This window comes from Hemitrygon akajei, chromosome 10 (genome assembly GCF_048418815.1).
Source record: "Hemitrygon akajei chromosome 10, sHemAka1.3, whole genome shotgun sequence".
Lineage (NCBI taxonomy): Eukaryota > Metazoa > Chordata > Chondrichthyes > Myliobatiformes > Dasyatidae > Hemitrygon > Hemitrygon akajei.
Genome location: NC_133133.1, coordinates 167,717,998 through 167,740,166, shown reverse-complemented (window position 1 = coordinate 167,740,166; position 22,169 = coordinate 167,717,998). Strand labels below are relative to the sequence as shown.

Here is a 22,169-nt window from a genome sequence, read left to right as displayed (position 1 = left end):
TGCATGCTTACTTTCAGTGACTGATGAACAAGGACAACTAGATCTCATTGTACTTCCCCTTTTCCTAACTTGACACCATTCAGATAGAAATCTGCCTTCCTGTTCTTGCCACTAAATTGGATAACCTCACATTTATCCACATTAAACTGCATCTGTCCACTCTCCCAACCTGTTCAAGTCACCCTGCATTCTCCTAACATCCTCCTCATATTTCACACTACTACCCAGCTGTGGTGAACTACACATACCTGTCTGGATATGCCCCCCCCCCACCCCGCTGACTGCTCCTGTGGCTCCTCCCATGGACCCTGGTATAAAGGCGATTGGAGACACCGCCCCGGCCTCAGTCTCCAGGATGTAGTGTGGTGGTCAATTGCTGCTTGTTCTTTCTTCCAGCCAATAAAAGCCTATATCTCGCCTCACGTCTCCAAGAGTTATTGATGGTGCATCACCAGCTTTGTGTCATCTACAATAAAACCAATTCAAATGCTTATCTTTGACCTTCAGATTTATCTTGAGGCATTTTAAAAAAGTTAATTCTTTCATTATTTTTGACATGTTCATCATAGAGTCATAGAACACTACAGCATATAATCAGACCCTTTTTCCAATCTAATCCATGCCAAAATATTAAGCTCTCTGGTCCCATTGACCTACACCCAGACCATAGACCTCCATACCCCTCCCTTCCATGTACCTATCCAAATTTCTGAGTTCAAAGTTCAAAGTAGATTTATTATCGAAGTATGTATAAATTATACAACCTCGAGATTCGTCTCCTTACAGGCAGCCACAAGACAAGAAACCCAAAAGAACCCATTAAAAAAAGATCAACAGACACCCAATGCAGAGAGGGAGAGAAAATCACAAACAATACAAACACACTGTACAAACAATGAAAGCAAGTAACAGAATTCAGAATGAAAGTGAGGCCAAAGACACGACGACTGGAGCAGCTGGAGTAGACCCATAACCTCAACCTCAGCTCTTCAGACAATGGAGCAAAACATTGCGGAGATTGTAGACACAAACCCTGGAGCGGCCAGAGAAGGCCCACAGCCTCAGCTTCGGTTTGTCAGACAGTGGAGCAAAACATCGTGGAGATTGCAGACACAAACCCTGGAGCAGGCAGAGCAGGCCCACAGCCTCAGCCTCAGTTCATTAAACAGTGGAGCAAAACATCGCAGAGATTGCAGACACAAATCCCACAGCAGCCGAGCAGGCCCACAGCCTCAGCCTCAGCTCATCGGACAGTAGAGCAAAACATTGCAGAGATTGCAGACACAAACCCTGGAGCAGCCAGAGCAGGCCCACAGCCTCAGCCTCAGTTCATTAAATAGTGGAGCAAAACATCGCATAGATTGCAGACACAAATCCCAGAGCAGCCAGAGCAGGCCCACAGCCTCAGCTTCGGTTTGTCAGACAATGGAGCAAAACATTGCGGAGATTGCAGACACAAATCCCAGAGCAGCCAGAGCAGGCCCACAGCCTCAGCCTCAGTTCATCAGACAGGCCCACAGGCTTTGACCTATTACAGCAAACAGCAGAGCAAACATCCCAGAGCAGCAGGCAGAACCGGGCCGACCCTTGCCTCCAGTCCCGACACTCTGCATTTTCAATCCATCTGGCCCAGCATTTGTTCCTCACTCTAAGGTGTTTCTCTTCAATCTTGAAATTGAACTTTTCCTCGCCATTTCTGCAGGCAATTCATTCCACATTCTCACCACCCTCTGAGTGAGGAAAGTCCCCCTCATGTTCCCCTTTAACTTTTTACCTTTCACCCTTAACCCATGAACTCTAGTTCTATACTCGCCCAGCCTTAGTGGAAAAAGCCTGCTTGCACTTACCCTATCTATACCTCTCATAATGTCGTATACCTCAATCAAATCTCTCATTTTTCTAAGCTCCAGCAAATAAAGTCCTAAACTAATCAGCTTTTCCTAAAACTCAGGCCCTCAAGTCCTGGTAACAAAATCCTCATAAATTTTCTCTGCACTCTTTCAATTTTATTGATTTAGTAGTAAATCATCTTTTTGAGCCACTTCAGAAGGAACTCCTATATTGCTTTCAAGATTTAAACCCAGTGACTATGAAGCAAAAGTGATACATTTCCAGATTAGAATGGTGCAGAAGGGCATTTGCAAGAGGTGACATCCTATTCTTCCTTACAATTTCAATTGATAAGTTTGCTGGTTTGGGGGACATTGGAGAAAAAACCTAGACAGGTTTTTGTCTACTCTTTGTGGACAGTGTGCAAAAACAACATAGTCTAGTGACAGATGGAAAAATGTTTATAAGACCCTAAGGCCATAAGATATAGGAGCAGAATTAGGCCATTCATATTTCTCTTAAACATTCCACCTTTGACCCTTAACTCATGGCCTTCAGTTCGAGTCTCATCCAACTTCAGTGGAAAAACTTGCTTACATTTTCCCTATCACCATCATTATGTGCCATGTTGTATGATGTAGGTGATCGTGGTCTGATGACCATGATTATTCTTGGCAAATTTTTCCACAGAAGTGGTTTGCTATTGCCATCTTCTGGAAAGTGTCTTTACAAGATGGGTAACTCTAGTCATTATTAATACTCTCCAGAGATTGTCTGCCTGGCATCAGTGGTCGCATAACCAGGACTTGTGATATGCACCGGCTGCTCATACGACCATCCACCACCTGCTCCCATGGCTTCACATGCCCCTAAATGGTGGACTAAGCAGGTACTACACCTTGCCCAAGGGTGACCTGCAGGCTAGTGGAGGAAAGGAGCACGTTCCACCTCCTTTGGTAGAGATGTATCTTCACCCCGTTACCCAACACTAGCTATACCCCTCATAATTTCCATCATCTTTACTTTAGATGCTGTTTTAGTTTCAGTAGTGTTCTATAATCGTAAAGGACTCCATATTATCTTGTCCCCTGTCCATAACTGTCCTGCAGGTTTCAATAAGACCACAAGATTTAAGAGCAGAATTAGGCCATTTGGCCTATCGAATCAGCTCCACCATTGCATCACGGCTGAACCAATTTTCCGTTTAAGCCCCGATATCCTGCCTTTCCCTGTATCCCTTCATGCCCTTATTAATCAAGAATCTATCAACCGCTGCCTTAAATATATGTAAATACTGGCCTCCACAGCTACCAATGGCAATGAATTCCACAGATTCACCACTCTCTGGCTAAAGAAATTCCTCTTCATTTTCATTCTAAAAGGACACCCCTCTATTCTGACACTGTGGCCTCTGGTCCTAGACTCTCCCATCATAAGAAATGTTCTCCCCACATTCCACATAATGGTGAGTACTGACCAGCTAAGCAGATCATGCCGAGTGCACTAACTGGGCAGTGATCACGGGATAATCGTGGACAATTTCCCCTCACTAAAGAAGAATCATGAAAAAATGTTTGAGCAACCATTCTTACCCCACTGGAATCTAGTGCAATGGCAATGGGCGAGGATTAAAGCCAGATACTTTTTTATACGTAGATTTTAGGAACCTCATCATGTCTGTCAAAACAGAGACATCAAGAAAAACAATAATGCACCATGATATGTTTTGAATCAGGCAGAATATCATGTGCTAGGTCCTCGGGAAACAACACAGGAGAGAATAGGAAACAGCAAGTGTATTGGTCTGTGTTCAGTGCATTCACTGAGTATACTATAAAATTTAATTTAAATTTGAATTCAAGTTTATTTTAAAACATTTTCAGAGATTCCATCAGACAATGGTTGGGAGCTCACTTTGAGTAAGTTATACATCTCCAGTGGCATTGAAGGCAGTTGGTATCCTTAAAGGGGAACTTGTTCTTTTGCTCTAACAGTGAGAGTCCATCTAGGTTTTTTTTTCTGTATTTTACTTGTTACTGTGAGTATTCCCCGGAGGATATGCAAGGCTTCAACCCTTCAAGAAAATCAGCATAATTTTCTTTATCTGAATTTGTGCGGCTTCAGTGAAGCTAGTTCTGAATATATTCTCAAGAGGTAAACTATCTCCCTTTGTTTAAGCACCACACAGAAGCAGGATAAAATAAAATCAGGTGCATATCATTCTCTGTACTAAAAATGGATTTGTAGTGAAGCAATTTCAAATAGTTTGTGAAATGTGCTGCTTTTTCCTATATTAGGTTAAGGTTAGAAATGTTATTTTGCTTACTCAGGGCACTGCATAGTTAGGAATAACCAGATTTTTTCTGCATGGACAGATATGTCTTCTGACTCTAACTGAGGTTATGTTCTTTACTGGGATGATGCTACAGTACATCCCTCCAGCTTCTTGACAAGGCTGTTGTTAAATAAAATCAGAAAACTGGATTACCTTGAACTCAGTGTGCTCCCTTAAACTGGTCCAGGCACTTGAATGTTTGCTTTAGAATTGTATTATTGTTTTTCATCCATCAATATCCTAGTAACATCCTGTTTGTTCCTTCAATTTGTATGACATCAGCGATCAAGATCTTCCCATTGCCATGATTGTTCTTGGCAAAATTTTCTACAGAAGTGGTTTACCATTGCCTTCTTCTGGGCAGTGTCTTTACAAGACAGGTGACCCCAGCCACTATCAATACTCTTCAGAGATTGTCTGCCTGACATCAGCGGTCACATAACCAGGACCTGCGATATGCACCAGCAGCTCATGTGACCATCCACCACTGGCTCCCACAGCTTCACGTGGCTCTGGAGGGGCTGAGCAGGTGCTACACCTTGGTCAAGGGTGACCTGCAGGCTAGTGGAGGGAAGGAGTGCCTTACACATCCTGTGGTAGAGTCGTATCTCCACTCTGCCACCCAAATAGAATGAGCAACATCCTGTTCCTTTTCTATTTCTCTTCCCCTGTTTTTTGATTTCAGCATGTTGTTAGTACCTATGACTGCACTGAATAACTTAGTCATTGAACAGTGATCCAATTCTCCTGTTGTTTCAAATAATGAGGGAATGGCAGAAGATCAGAAAAATGAATAGCAATCAGGGATAATACCAAAACTATATAAGCAAAACCAGTCTTTCCTATTCACCTCATATAAATTTCCCTCAGGATCCTTTGCCCCAAGGAAAACAAGCCCAACTCAGCTAACCTTCTGCCTTTTTAAAGCCTTCCCATCCATGGCAGCATTCTTCCAAATCTCTCCTGAACAACACTAGCACTATCACATTTCTTCTACAATGTAGTTCCCTGACTAGCTTAATTAATGTATCATTGAAGTACTAACCCTATCACAAACCTTAATCCTAACTGACCTATTGAGTGCAAAATGGCACATGTACTGAAATCCCCATCAATAGTACGGAAGAAACACCTTCAAAGTTTGTGAATGTTGTTGAGGAGAATTCTGCCCATGTAGACGATTTTTTAAAAATTGTTTTTAAAGGACCAGTAAACAAGAATTGAATTTAGCTTTTTTCCCGGAGAGTAGTGAATTCTCTTCCCAGGGAAGCAGTAGAGGCTACCTTATTCAATATATTAAAGGCACACTCAGATAGATTTATTTTTTTAAGCAGGAGAATTAAGGGTTCTGGGGAAAAGGTGGATAGGTGGAGCTGGTCCACGGCCAGATTAGCATGATCTAAATTGAATGGCAAAGCAGGCTCGACAACCCAGATGGCCGACTCCTGCTCTTATTTCTGATGCTTTTCTGTTCAGCCAGGGGAAGGAGGGGGATAAAAACTGTCCATTTTACTCAGTACTTTGCAGCATTTCTTAATAGAGAGATAAAATCTAAGAAAGGGCCATCCTAGGCCAGCAAAAGCAGATGCACAAGTGGATAAAGGACGGCCACACTGGCAATTTATGAGTGGCCCCCTCAGGTGAACAGACTGTAGTGCAAGAAATCTACTAAACTGACAAAGTGTTCCAGCAGTGACATATGGCTTGTCACAGCAGAAAAGGCATAATCAGCAGCCCTGAAGTAAGGACCTGGCACAAAACATTGACTGTTTATTCATTTAGCATAGATGCTGCCTGACCTGCTGAGTTCCTCCAGCATTTTGCTTGTGTTGCTTTGCATTTTGAGTATTTGCAGAATTTCTCATTTTAAAGCATTATTATCTCCTGGATCCCACATGTAATCAAATTATATATTGAGTTTGATAATATCAGAGCTCACTGGTTGCCCATTCCTCATCACACCCCGTACCCTACTCCCTGCCTCCACAGAGCTGAATGAGTCCCTTTATTACAATGGAAACAAGCTGAAGCATCAATTAAAGTTTGCTTGCGTTAATTCAATCCAAGCAAGAGCAAATATGCAGATGCCGGAAATCCAAAGCAACGTATACAAAATGTTGGAGAAATTCAGCAGGTCAGGCAGCATCAATAGAAATGAATAAACAGTCATTGTTTTGGGCCGCGATCTCAGGACTGGAAAGGAATGGAGAAGATACCAGATTAAAAAAGAGGGTGGACCATAAGGAGGCTCGGGGAAGGCGATAGGTGAAGCCAAGTAAGAAGCCAATATTTCTTACTCCATTTACCATCTTTTAATTTCTAAAAGGGAACATTAATAATTTTAAGGGAACATTTGAGATGAACCATAATGGAATACTTACCTTGGATTGTTTGGCATGAAGAAATTTGTAGCAGACAAAAATTGCTTTAATTTCTACTTACAACCTAACTGCATCAAGTTCACTGCCCAGTAGAAAGCTCCTTTGAGGATGGCAATAGGTGAAGTCTTAGTGTAAGTTGATGCTAACCCATTTCCTTTCCACTTACTCCAGACATCCGAGTTGAGATCAATCTGTTTATCGCCACTGTTCATAAATGAGATGATAATCTTTTATAATCATTATCCAATAACAAAAGAGAACATGAAAGGATTGGAAACAATTGGACATTTATTTTTATTCAGAGATCCAGCACGGAATGGGCCCTTCCGGACCAACAAGTCACCCTACTGCACAGCAACTTACCTTTTAACCCTAGTCGAATCACAGGACAATTTACAATGACCAATTAACCGACTAACCTTATATCTTTGGAATGTGGGAGTTAACTGGAGCACCCAGAGGAAACCCACGTGCCTTTGGGGAGGAACATACAGACTCCTTAGAGGCGACGTCAGAATTGAACTCTGAATTCCGACGTCCCAAGCTGTAATAACATCTTTACATTAAATCTCCTGCACAATTCCTTTGGATATCAATAAAAAAAGTGAAGTGTCAGTAGATTCACAGGAATTATTTCACTGGAGACTGAGCCAATGAAATTGGTGTATCATCACAAGAAGCTAAAACAGGTTTATTTGGAGATATAATATGCATTATGTGGAGAATATTAAAGGTGCAACAAAATAAGCATAAGCATTCACATCAGCCACACTCTGTAACAATCCGTCTTTCTTTAAGGAAATATCAGGATGAAAATCACTGGGAAATTACTCTGAGGAAAAAGATGGCAGAACTCTTTACATTGCTTCTGTCGGAATGAATAGTCTCACCATTCATTCCAACAGAACCATTCACCCAACCCAGGTAGAGATGATGCCAAAGATTATAAGCGAAGATATGCTTTGGCTCTAAATATAGCTGGAGCTACCAGTGACGGCCAGGAGCAGACTGATTGACAGCTATGAGTAGTGTAGTGACAACCAGAAAGACGGCAACTGGGGCAGGGAGAGTTAGCAGCACAAGTCGTGTCTTCTGTGAGGAAGAAACCAAATCAAGCCACTGATCGTCTAATGGAAACACACCTTTGGTGGAGCCCAGGGGCAGAGAGGGGGTAGGATGAGCACCCCAACCTGACTGACCCAAGGGCAATGAACCATGGAAGCGGAAAACCAATGACAAGAGTGGAATGCGTTTGTGGGAAGATCTGCAATGATAACCGAGGTCTGAAGATTCACCAGTCCTGGATGAAGTGTCTGGTGGGTGAAGCAGTGAGACAGTGCACAGGGAATGCGCCTGGTGAGATGCAGGAGGAGCCCCACAGTTCCCGGAGCCAGCAAGCCCATACAGGCTGAGCCTCTGAGAAGGTGCACAGGCCTGCAAGATGACAGCCTGGGGCAGTTTGACGGGGACGTCAGCAGGGTACTGGACGCAATAACAGAGGAGATGATGAAAGATGACTGCAAGCAATGATGACAGTCACAGTCAGCTTTGCCGTGGAAAGGATTGGTGCTGCAGAACAGAGGCCAGGCGGAACACAATACACCACGAACCAGAGAGTGGGCATGATCCGTAACATCTGCCAGGAATTGAGGTCACTGAAGTGCCGGTACAAGAAGGCCAGTGAGGAGCAGTGGTCACCTCTGGCAGAGCTGCGGAGCATCCTCAGGGAGAGGATTATTACCCTGCGCAGGGCTGAGTGGCAGAGAAGTTGTTGCCAGCAGAGAGCCAGGAAGTGAGCCGCTTATTACATAACCAACTCGTTTGGGATCACCAAACAACTACTGAGACAGAAGCTAAAAAGGACATTGGTGTGCTACAAGGAGGAATTAGACCTGTACATCCAGAGCACCTACAGTAAACCCAACAGTGGAAGATATTTGGATGACTGAAGCATCTTGATAGATCCACCACCACCCAGCGCTAAATTCGACAGCAGGGATCTACTCCTGAAAGAAGTGCAAGAAGAGGTGAGGGAGGCAAGGTCTGGTTCTGCAGCAGGTCTGAGTGTAGACCCATACGAAGTCTATAAGCACCGTCTTTGACTGCTTAAATGGCTGCCAAGGACACTGAGTCATTTGGAGTCAAATAAAGATGGCTGAGCAGTGGAAATTTGCTGATGGAGTCCTGATCCCAAAGGAAAAACATCAACCAGTTCAGGATCACCTCCTCGCTCAGTGCCAAAGGAAAGATCTTTTTCAGCATTGTCGCAAGGCAGCTAGCAACGTTCCTCTCCAGCAATGGATATATTGTGCAGAAGGGAAGTATTCCAGGAGTGCCTGGGCATTTGGAGCACACAGGAGTGGTGAACCAGCTGATTCGAGTGGTGCGGGAGAACGGAGGAGACCCAGTGGTGGTCTGGCTCGACCTGGCCAACACCTATAGATCAGTTCCCCCACAAGCTGGCGCTGACAACCATGGACAAGCATCATATTCCATGCAAAGTGGTGGACCTCATCCTGGACCATTACAACCAGTTCTGAATGAGGCACTGATCAGGCCAAGCTACGTTATAGTGGCACAGGCTGGAGATCAGGATCATCACAGGCTGTACCAACCCTGTGATCCCCTTTGCCCTTCCAACGACTATGACTGCAAAGTCAGCTGAATCAGAGTACTGCAGCCCCTGCTCATGTCTGGTGTACAGCAACCACCAATCAGAGCTTTCATGGTTGACCCGAAAGTCACCGCAGAGTCCGTGGCTGGAACTAGGTGGATTCTGCAAGGGCTGGAGAAGCTTATCAACTGGGCAAGGATGAGTTTCAAGCTGACAAAATCAAGATCATTGGTGTTGAGAAAGGGCAGAGTCACCGACAGATTCTGCTTTAATGTCGCAGGAACACCCATTCCAACCATCGCTGAAAAACCAGTGAAGAGGCTTGACACAGCGTCAAAAGAGCAGCCTGAAAGACACACCATCAATCCAGGCAACCTGACAAGAGCTAGGGGGCTGGTTGAAAACAGTTGACCGGTCAGGACTACTTAGCAACTTCATGGTTTGGATATACCACCATGGCATCGGCATCCTACTGAGGATTCTTTGGCCACTGCTGGTATACAGTGCCTATAAAAACTATTCACCACCACCCCCCTCGGGAAGTTTTCATGACTTATTGTTCTACAACATTGAATCACACTGATGAACAGAAAAAGACTCTTTCATGTCAAAGTGAAAACAGATCTCAACAAAGTGATCTGAATTAATTACAAATATAAAGCATAACGTATTTGATTGCATGAGTAGGTGGTAGCAACTACAGCCATGAGTCTGTGTGGATAGGTCTCTAACAGCTTTTGTACATCCGGACACTGCAATTTTTCCCCATTCTTCTTTACAAGAATGATTGATGATTTGATGCATCATATTAAAGGGGGTGAATACTGCTATTAACTATTTTGTGTTTTATATTTGTAATTAATTTAGATCACCTTCCAGAGATCTGTTTTCAATTCGACACAAATGAGTCTTTTTCTGCTGATCGGTCTAAAAAAAGCCAAATTAAATCCACTGCAAATCAACGTTGTAAAACAATAAAACATGAAAACTTCCAACTTGGGGTGAATACTTTTTATAGGCACTGTGAGAACTTCCAACTTCCACTGTCAAGAACCTAGAGAGAAAGGTCAGTAGCTTTCTCCAGCAGAGGCTGGGATTGCTCAGGACTCTCACCAGCATCGCCCTCTATAGAAAGAACACCATGCTATGGTTGCCCTTGACAAGAGCTAGAGAGGTAATGCAGTGTAGGGAGTCTAGCAACCCAAAGATGGCCCAGACAGGGCTCATTGTGAAGATAAGGAGAAAGTGGAGAGCAGAAGATGCCATGAAAAAGGCTGAATCTCGGCCGTGCCACAGTGTCCTGATGGGAGCGGTGACCCGAGGAAGAGCTGGCCTGCGAAGTTTCCCAGTCCCCAGGTATGACAGGGCTAAGGGGAGGGAGAAGTGCCAGGTCATCCAGGAGAAAGTGTGAGCAGAGTCCCAACAAAGCAGTGGGCATGAAGTGGCAGGGAGCTTGGACCAGGTGGGAGCAGGCCATAGAAAGGAGAGTGACATGGACTGATCCCTGGTGAGCAGAGCCACACTGAATCAATTTCCTTGTCCAGGCGGTATATGACATCTTGCCCAGCCCATCTGATCTGCATTGCTGGGATACGGTTGATGCCCAGACTGTCTGTTGTACTCCAGGAGAGGAACCTTGAAGCATATCCTGAGCTGTTGCCTGAAAATGCTTGGAGAGGGCCAAGAACAGGTATTGAAGACCCTTGCAGAAGCAGTCTACTTCAGAATCAGTAATAGCAAACGAGCTCAAACCTGTAATCAAGCCATCGCCTCTGTGAGAGCTGGTGAGCAACCAGAAACAGGAGTAAAGCCACCCACAGGGATTCTGGTACCCACTCACGACTGCCAGCTCCTAACTGACCCAGAGAAACAACTAAAGTTCCCACAGCACATCGTCAAGAGCACTTTGAGACCGGACATCCTCCTGGTGTCAGAAGCAGAAAAATACATCATCCTGCTGGGGGGTTGCCAGTGCCATGGGAGGGGCGTCTGGAGGAGGCCCATGAGTGGAAGCTTCTCAGGTACAAGGAACTGGTCAGCGAATGTCAGAGGCAGGGATGGAGGGCAAAGCACGTGCCCATTGAAGTGGACTGCCAGGACTTGACTGGACAATCTCTTCACAGAGCCCTCAGTGCATTGGGTATCCCTGGTACAAGGAGGCTGAGAGCCATCGGCAACATCACTGAGACAGCAGAGAGTGCCTCAAGACGGCTCTGGATTAAGAGTGCAAATGCAGGGGGATCTACAGCACATGCTACCTGAACACAAGTCGTGGCTTGATCGTTAACGCTGGGCCACCTGGGCGAGGGTGTCTGATGTTGAACGATCTGAAGCACCCAATGACCCCAGGTTACATCACTGAGGATGTGCTAAGAGCATCGTGAGGTGTACTCTCCGAAAGAGAAAGTAAATTATCAGTGAAAGTGGAAATCAACAATTCTAATTGAAGATTTGGTAAGATTATATTGCAGAAGTGGATTGTCCAAGTCTCAGCTAATTATCCCTGCTTTAGTTATTCAGTGACTTTCCTCCATTATTTCAGCTAAGCCTGCAAACTAATCTATGGCTTGGAAGGGCTTAGTTTCTTACAGAGAACATGAAGTGAAATTGTGTCATCCAGATATTGAAATTGTCATTAGCCAAAGGCAAAACTGACTATTGCAAATTGGTTATCCGTTTTACACTTCTGACTGTACATTAAATTTACAGCCCAAAGCAAAACCACATGATCAATTTTGCTGTTTATGTACAACATGAACTTTCTCTAGCAGATCTTCTCTCAACCTTACAGCCTAATTCTATTCCTTTTCTCTCCATTTACTTACCAGGCTTCCGTAAACACAGCATTCAGCCAAAGCAATCTGTGTAGCACCAAGTTTCACATGTAATATTTCTCTAAAACATAAAAATATTCCTCTAAATTTTTACTGTTTAATTCATACATTCATGGGTAGTGGATATTGCTGAAAAATCGAGCCCTTTAATGGCATATCTCCAAACTCTCATGGGAAAAGTAGTTGACGCACTATTAGAAGTAGTCACATGGTACGGGTGGTGGAGTAGAGGTACGTCTCTACCAAAGATGGTGTAAGGCACTACTTGCCTCCGCTAGCCTGCAGGTCACCCTTGGGCAAGGTGTAGCACCTGCTTAGCCCCCCCCACCCCCACCACCAATCAGGGTCACCTGAAGCCATGGGAGCAGGTGGTGGATGGTCATATCAGCAGCTGGTCATATCACTGGTCCTGGTTATGCAGCCACAGATGCCAGGCAGACAGTCTCTGAAGGGTATTGATAATGGCTGAAGTCACCCATCTTGTAAAGGTTCTGCCCATATGAAGGCAATGGCAAACCACTTCTGAAGAAAAATTTGCCAAGAACAATCAAAGTCATGGAAAAACCATGATCGCCCATATCGTATTTCACAGCAGATAACGAATGAACAAGCGGAGTCTCATTGTCCTATCAGATAATGAGTTTCAGGCTTTTGATCCAATGATGTTGAAGGAATGGTCCTATGTTCTGATCCGTGGCAGAGCAGGTCCACCAAAGGTAGTAGCATCATTTTAACAAAATTACTCTGGAATTCGTCCACACTCACTTAGATGTCTTGAAGTCAACTGCTGAATAATTCCCTATTATTGGATTTAGTTCTGCTTTGTAATTCTGATTGCTACTTTTAGACACTGAAGGACAATATATGGCCCATGTGTTTCGTTCCAGCACCCAGAGTAATAAGCCCATGGTTCCATTCATCCTCCCTTTATTTCTCGTCACCCCAGCACATTATTCACTTTCAAACACGTTCATCAACTCCATTTTGATTCTTTGCACGTTTAACCTACTCTAATATATGGGTATAATTTACGGTGGCCAATTAACCTACTCTCTAATGCTCATTATGCTGCTGGCATTTCAGCCAGCAATGAAGATCCTCCATCTCTGGCGGTGTTTAGAGCTTTCTTCATCCTGTCAGTAGCTTGCTTTTCATTATTATCAGTCATGGTGGAGACTTGGGTATACCATCGTACTAGATGTAAAATGATTCTTTACTGTTTCAATACAGATTTGTTTTACCAGTCCGTGTTGTTAGCCCTGAGATGAAGCCCCAACCCTGGGCCACCCTTAGTCTGGTTTCTACCCTTTGATATGGTTTATTGCACTTGAGAAGCTGGTGGTGAACCACCCTCTTGAGCTGGTGCAATCCTTCTAGTTAAGATTTTTCCACAGTGCTGTTTGGGAGGAAGATCCAGGAGATAAACCCAAAGGCATTATACACTCAATGGCCACTTCTTTAGGTACCACTGAGTTTAAGTTCATAGTCTGCTGTTGTAGCCCATCCACTTCAAGGTTTATGTGTTGTACATTCAGAGGTGCTCTTCTGCACACCACTGTTGTAACGGGTGATTATTTGAGTTACTGTTGTCATTTTGTCAGTTTGAGCAAGTCTGACCGTTTTCCTCTGACCTTACCCACAAAATTGACACCCACTGGATTTTCTTTTTTGTTTTTAGCACTATTCTCTGTAAACTCTGGAGACTGTTGTGTGTGAAAATGAAAGGAGCTCAGCAGTTTCTGAGATACTCAAACCACCCCGTCTGTCACCAACAATCATTCAATGGTCAAAGTTACTTAGATCACATTTCTTCTCCATTCTGATATTTAGTTTGGACAACAACTAAACCTATTGACCATGCCTGCATGCTTTTATGCGTTGAGTTGCTGCCACATGATTGGCTGATTATAGATTTGTATTTATGAGTGCGTGTACAGGTGTACCTAAGAAAGTGGCCACTGAGTCTATTTCCAAATCAAGTTGCTGTGTAACTTGGAGGAAAACATGTAAATGCTGAAATTTGCTTCTATCTGCTCTCCTTGTCTTCCATAGTGGTGGAGGCTATGACCTTGCTGAAGATATCTTAACAAGTTACTGCAAGGCAACATGCAGGGGTTAAGCCATGCAACTACATTGTGACATTTGAGGTTTAAGGTGGTAGAAAAGTGCGGATCATTTCGGCTGATTTATCCTGAATGGTATCAAGTTTCTGAAGGACTTATGATGCTGCTTTTACCAGGCTAGCTATTTTTTTAATCAATTTTATTGACATACAGTATGGAGTAGACCCTTCCAGACCTTCAAGACCATCAATCCCCAGTTTAATCCTAGCATAATCATGGGACAATGTACAATGACCAATTAGGCTGCAGGAGGGAACTGGAGCACCCAGAGGAAACCCAAGTCATGGAGAGAATGTAGAAACTCCTCATAGGCAGCGGCGGGAATTGAACCCAGGACACTGGTTGTGCTACCACTATGTTACCATAACAACCAATACTTATACTGGATTGTAAAAAGATAAAAATGGATTATTTATAAATTTTTCATTGAGCACAATCCAAACGCATTAACATTACTTTCCCTGCCCCTCTATTTATTAATTTCAATGGATGCAAACAGAATTAGCAATATTTCAATATTTCACAATCATTAACCATTTTTAAAAAAAAAGAACTTTAACAAAAATGTGTTTGCATCAAAGCTTTCACTCAAGCATTGTGTTGAAAGGGTTGTTACAACATAATTGTAAACCTCAATTATGATGCTGGAATTTTTATTTAAAAGATGAATATAAATTGATTAATGAATTATTTAACAGCTGAATACAACTCGAATTAACTTAATTCTTCCTCTCGTTGCTTATTAAATTCTCCTTTGCAATTTTCAAGATACACACTTTCATTTAAATTCACTAGAAAAATGATGAATGTCGATTACTACAAGGCTGGAAGATAAAAGCTTTAGAAATCAAAGAAAATCATACTCAGTCTCTCAACAAAGAAAAAAAAATAAATGCTAATCATGGCTTATTTTACTTGATGAAGGAAGGTTATACAGATTGCTCAGGAAAATGGTAATAATAATCACTAAAGTTAAAGAAACTACATTTAGTACAAGCCCGTTGTCGGCACAAAGGAAACTTGCAATTCCAAACTAAAGAGATTACTGTTTTGCTTAAGTTTATACAGGTGATGGTCTGATTTGCTAATACTATTAGGAAATAATCCTGTTAGTTAACATACACAAAATACACTGTGACACCATTCCTTGGAAAGCCATGCAAGGACAGCAGTTCCATGGGAAGACCAGCCTTGTTGTCTTGGAAACGTCATGATATTTTATTATTTCATTTTTTCAGGAGAGGTCCAAAATTGTACCCTAATGCTTTTTTTCCAACAAGTCCATGGTTTAGGCTGAATTATGAGGTTAGAGGCAGACACAAATTCAATCTGATGATGGTTTAAAGGAGGAGGGAGTGATAGTCAATCATTAAAACTATTTTGTTGGTAATTCTCACGTTAATGGTTGTGAGGGTTGCTGGGTGCAAATCCATTGCCCTATTCCACAGAGATTGACTGCGTTTCAAGTGCTTTAGAATGAGGAGAATTAGCCCCATCCAAAATATTTCCATCTCATATGATAGCAAGTGAGGTAATGGTAAGTCAAAATGCTCAAGCGATATTGATATTGGGTGGCCATTATGTTCCCCATGGTCTTCTCTTGTCCATTAAGCTTAGTATTTTGATATGTTTCAATGAGAAAGCTCAACAAGTCATAGACCTTTTTGATTAGATTCAATTTTAATGAGATATTCATATACTTTCATTCATTTATCCACGCAAGTTTCTCTATTTAGCTTCCTATGTCTTTTAATGCTTTTGGGTATAAGCTAAGGGGAAAAGCTTCTTCCCCTTTGCCTTCAGATTTCAAAATGGATAGTGAATCAATCCATGAATGCTTCATCACTATTTTTGCCACCTTTTTGCATTATTTATTTAATCTGGAGGGACATGAAGAAAGCTTGTGCATATTGACATTCAGAAATCAAAGTACAGTATTGACTACAGGAGATGGGATGTTATGTTGAAGTTGTATAAAATATTGGAGAGGCCTGATTTGGAGTATTGTGTGCAGTTTTGGTCACCTACCTATGGGAAAGATGTAAATAAGGTTGAAAGAGTACAGAGAAAAGTGCACAGATGGCCCCAGAGCAGGTTGATGTGAGTAGGCATCTTAAATGGTTTGGCATGCACTAGATGGGCTGAAGGGTCTGTTTCTTATTGTATTTTTCTATGTACTTGTAACTTATAATGTTGGTTTATCCATTATTCTGTTCTGTTGTATGCAAAACAACAAATTTCACAACATATGTCAGTGATATTAAACCTGATTCTGATTCTGATTTTTAGACCTGATGTCTTTGTGTTTTCATTGCTTCTGAGCCCCAGTTGGTTATAAATAAATCCAAATCATGGGGCAGACATATTTCTTTGGGCATTAATGGAAACATGTGGAAATAGAAATAAAAACAGATGGATCCACCATGGTTGTTAACAACAAAGAGGTTTCAAAGGAAAAAGGACAAATAAGAATGTTAGATGTAGAAGAAGGTAAGGATATATGGTCCGTCAAATCTGCTCCAGCATGTAGTCAGCAGTGACTTAATCAATGCTGCCATCAGGATGCACGTAAAGGAGCCTTGGGACTCACACTACTAGGTTCAGGAACAGTTACTACCCCTCAAACATCAGACTCTTGATCCAAAGGGATAACTTACTCAACTTCACTTGCTCCATCTTCGAAATGTTCCCACAATCAATGGACTCACTTTCAAGGACTCTTCATCTGATGCGTTCAATATTTATTGATTATTTATTTATTGTTATTATTTCTTCTTTTTGTATTTGCATAGTTGGTTGTCTTCTTCACCCTGGCTGGATGCCCTAGTTGGGCAGTCTTTCATTGATTCTGTGATGTTTGTTATTCTATAGATTTATTGCTAATACACACAAGAAAATGAATCACAGAATTGTATATGGTGACATATATGTACTTTAATAATAAAACAAGCTTTGATCTTTTTGAACTTTGAATATTAACCTTGTTTTCTTGTCTATTCTCTATAATCCATGATGACCCAATATTCCGAATATCAGCCTCAGTCTTTAACATGGAAAAGTGAATTCCACAGATTCATCATTCCCTAAGCAAAGGGATTCCTCCTGATTTTGTAAGTGGATGAATCTTTATCCAGGATTATCCCCAAGAGTTCTGAGCTCATACCTCCAGATTCATTTATTAAGATTTCTGTGGAAATTGAATTTTATTGCTTTGAAATTCAAATGAGTTTCTCAATTGACTAATTAGTTTTAAGGTTATTATCTCAATTGCCTCCAAATGTCCAGTGGCACTTCCTATGCCGTTAATCCCATATATCAAAAACACTTCTGCTTATTATGAGTATATGGACATGAAGACTAGGAGTAAAATTAGTGTAAATTCTATCACCTGTTTAGATGATAGAATCCTGAAAAGAAAATCATGTTTGAAATACTCAGTAGGGCAGTAGGAATCTACGGAGAGAGAAACAAGCTCCAAGTGGCATTTGATAGTGTAGATATAGATAAATGCCCAGGAGTTTGTCCCTAGCTTGTAGCTTCAAAAATTGGATCCTTTGTCTATCATAATGATACACTTGATTGTATCAATGAGGGATGGGTTTCTAAGCAATCTATTTCCATCGTTTAGAAGTGCTAGGGTATTTGGTGGTGAGGTCAAAATGTACTTTGTAATGCAAGAATTAATCAACATCTTGAGCTCTCCATCACAAGTTTAAAGCATTGTGTCAGTTAGTGTTCTCTTCATTCTATGATGTACTGGTAACCTAAAACTCAGTTCTGACAAAGAGTGCTGAACCTGAAATTCAACTGTTTCTCCTTCCACAGATGCTGCATGTTTCCAGCATTTTATGCTTTTATTTAAAACTCAGCTTTTCAATTTATTTATTTATCATTTAGAGATACAGCATGGAGCAGACCCTTCCAGCCCAATAAGACATGCAACCCAGCAACCCAACTACTTAACACTAGCCTTATCACAGGACAATTTACAATGCCTAATTAACCATCTAACCGGTACATCTTGAGACAGTGGGAGGAAACCGGAGCACCCAGAAGAAACCCACACACTCACGGGGAGAACATACATGCTCCATAAAGACGGGCTCCAGAAATTAACTCCAAACTCTGATGCTCTGAGCTGTAATAGCATTGCGCTAACCACTGTGCTACCGTGGCACCCCTAATTATAAACTCGTAAATTATAAACCAGCTCCAAAACTCTCACTACATTGATTGATCTATCATGCACCCAGTTAAGCATAAATCCTTGTTTCATTTCAGTTCAGTTTATTTGTTTATTTATTTATTGAGATGCAGCGTGGAATAGGCCCTTCTGCCCTTTCGAGCCATGCCCCCCCCCCCCCCCCAGCGATCCCTTAAATTAAATCCCTAGGATTTAATCCTAGCCTAATCACAGAAACGGAAGCACCAGGAGGAAACACACATGGTGAAGGGAGAAGTACAAGCACTTTGCAGGCAGTCATAGGAACTGAACCCAGTTCGCCTGTACTGCAAAGCACTGTACTAACCATTACGCTACCGTGCCACGGGTTAATTCTACATCTGTACCAATTGCAATAAATGTGAGGTTGTCAACCATAAGAAACACAGGTTAATTTCTGTTGCCTTTATCAGCATGAGCAACTGACTGAATCCAGCTCCATTGCACAATGTTTTCTCTCTGGTCAATTGATTTAATCTTCAGTTGACATCTTCTCTCAAAAATTATTTTTCTAATAAAAGGAAAATTGAAAAATGATATATTTAGGACTGCAGCACATTGTTCAGTCTGTCAATACATTCAATTCACCAATAACATTTCACTTCATTATGTTCAATAGAACTTTTAGGCTTTCGGTGATCTTGGTACAATCCATTGTTTGTCAGAATCAGAATCAGTTTTATTAGCACTGGCATGTGTCGTGAAAGTTGCTAACTTCGCAGCAGCAGTTTAATGCAATACATAATAGAAAAGAAAAATAAACAAAATATAAATAAATAAATAAATAAATAAATAAACAAACAAACAAACAAACAAATAAATTATAAATCATGCCAAAACAGAATTAATATATATTTAAAAAATGAGGTAGTGTCCAAGGGATCAATGTCCGTATAGGAATGGGATGGCAGAGGGGAAGAAGCTGTTCCTGAATCACTGAGTGTGTGCCTTCAGGCTTCTGTACCTCCTACCTGATGGTAGCAGTGAGAAAAGGGCATGTCCTGGGTGCTGGAGGTCCTTAATAATGGACACTGCCTTTCTGAGACACTGCTCCTTGAAGATGTCCTGGGTACTTTGTAGTCTAGTACCCAAGATGGAGCTGACTAGATTTACAACCCTCTGCAGATTCTTCCAGTCCTGTGCAGTAGCCACCCCTCCATACCAGACAGTGATGCAGCCTGTCAGAAGCTCTCCATGGTACATCTATAGAAGTTTTTGAGTGCATTTGTTGACATACCAAATCTCTTCAAGCTCCTAATGAAATATAGCTGCTGTCTTGCCTTCTTTATAACTGCATCAATATGTTGGGACCAGGTTAGATCCTCAGAGATCTTGACACCCAGGAACTTGAAACTGCTCATCCTCTCCACTTCTGATCCTTCTATGAGGATTGGTATGTGTTCCTTCGTCTTACTCTTCTATAAGTCCACGATCAGCTCTTTTGTTTTACTGATGTTGAGTGCCAGGTTGTTGCTGCGACACCATTCCACTAGTTGGGCATATCTCACTCCTGTACGCCCTCTTGTCACCACCTGAGTTTCTACCAACTCTCTTTGTCTGGTCTTCCTGTTGGATCTACAGCTGTGTTTTGTTAAGCCAATATCTGTAGCTTTTTTTTTTCAAACTTTGCTGTGAAGCATAGATTAATTTCTGTTTGAAAGCCTAGCAGTGCTTAACCATTGATGAAACTATATCTATAGCAGTGATGAGGGAAGTCAGTACATAAGAACATAAGAAATAGGAGCCGGAGTAGGCCATCTGAGTCATTAAGCCTGCTCCAACATTCAATCAGATCATGCCTGATCTAGCCATGGACTCATCTCTATTACCTACCTCTTCCTCGTAGCTCTTAATTCCCCTACTATGCAAAAATCTATCTAACCTTGTCTTAAACATATTTATTGATGTAGCCTCCTCTGCTTCATTGGATAGAGAATTCCTCTGATTCACCACTCTCTGGGAAAAGCAGTTCCTCTTCATCTTCATCCTAAGTCTACTCCTCTGAATATTGATGCTGTGTCCCCTAGTTCTAGTCTCACCTACCTGTGGAAATAACTTTCCTGCTTCTATCTTATCTATCCCTTTCATAATTTTGTATGCTTCTATAAGATCTCCTCTCATTCTCCTGATTTCCAGCAAGTACAGTCCCAGGTGGCTCAATCTCTCCTCATAGACTAACCCCCTCATTTCTGGAATCAACCTGGTGAACCTCCTCTCCACTGCCTCCAAAGCTAGTATATCTTTCCTCAAGTAAAGAGACCAGAACTGCACGCAGTACTCCAGGTGCGGCCTCACCAGTACCCTGTACAGTTGCAGCATAACCTCCCTGCTCTTAAATTCAATCCCTCCAGCAACGAAGGCCAACATTCCATTTCCCTTCTTGATAATCCAATACACCTGCAAGACAACCTTTTGTGATTCATGCAGTAAAGCTATCAGCAACTGACAGGTACATCGATAGATTAAGGGCTCAATTCAGGCAGGTGGGACTAGCTTGGAATGACCCCTTGTTTCTCATGGATAAATTAGGCCGTGTGACCTGCTTCCATGCTATCTAATTCTTTGTCTAAATTTTTCAGTATGTTTCCCACCTACACACAGAAAGATGCTGAACCCTGAGATAAAGCATAAGATACTTAACTGGAATCAATTCTGGCAAAGTGGGAATTCTCAAATGGCCAGAGCTCACTAATAACAGGACAAATCAGGAAAGTGGCAAAAAAGTAATTAAGATCCGGATTCATTTATTTATCATTTTGTTTTGCATTTTCTGTTCCTAATTCTCATATTTTCCCCTTCTATATGAAACACTATCGTAGGAAAGCAGCATCCATCATCAGAGATCCTTACCTCCTAGGACATGCATTCTTCTCGCTGCTGCCATCAGGGAGAAGGTAGAAGAGCTCAGGATTTGTGCCAACAGGTTCAAGACAGTTACTACCCCACATCCATCAGGCTCTTGAATAAAAGAATACACTCACTTGCCCATTCGTTGAGATGTTCCCACAGCTAATGATCTCACTTGAAAGACTCTTTATCTCATTACCTCATGTTCTCATTATTAATTGCTATTTATTTATATTTGCATTTACACAGTTTGTTGTCTTCTGCACTCTGGTTGATCTTTCATTGATCCTGTTACAGTTACTATTCTATAGATTTGCTGAGTATGCCCACAGGAAAATGAATCTCAGGGTTCTATATATGACACATATGTACTTTGATATTAAGATTTACTTTGAACTTTGAGCTTTTAAAGTAAATTGTCCTAATGTAGCCAGTCTGATCCTCGTAACTGTATTCCAGTTTGGACAACTCTCCGCACCTTTTTTTTTAGTTCAATTGCTTTGAGAATGGAGAATTTGAGTTCCTTCTCCAGAGTGTCTTCCAAAAATCAAGTCCATTTTATAATTATGCCCATCTTCTAGCATATGCACAGATGCTGGCTGTGTGGATGATGGAACCAGCTGAAACAACATGTTTGTTGGGAATGAAATGGAGCTAATTTGCTCTTCATCTTCGCACACAGCTCTTGCTGTGACCATTAGTAGTAGTGTCTCGAAGTCCGAGGAAGACGAATTAGGCAAAGGTCAAAAGTAGGTTGGGGCAACTGCACTTTGAAGTAATGTTAAAATCCATTGGTTACCTGCACTAATTCATCTGTTGACCTACGATAACCACTGCATGTTTCATGAAAAAGGAAATGACAACTGAGAAATAACAATCTGAAGCATTCACGCAGAAGTATTCTTCTATCGTTAAGGGCTTCCCCAGTTGCTGTAATTGCCCTTTATTCAATGAGTTTCAATCTTTCTTATGATACAGGCAGA

At 41.9% G+C, this 22,169-nt stretch overlaps 1 protein-coding gene across 2 annotated transcripts in view; it reads left to right on the top strand.

The window, feature by feature from the left end:
• The window catches only part of mgat4c (mgat4 family member C), a 457,440-nt gene that overhangs the window by 404,359 nt on the left and 30,912 nt on the right, over positions 1 to 22,169 (top strand). The gene's annotated exons all lie outside the window — the stretch shown is intronic.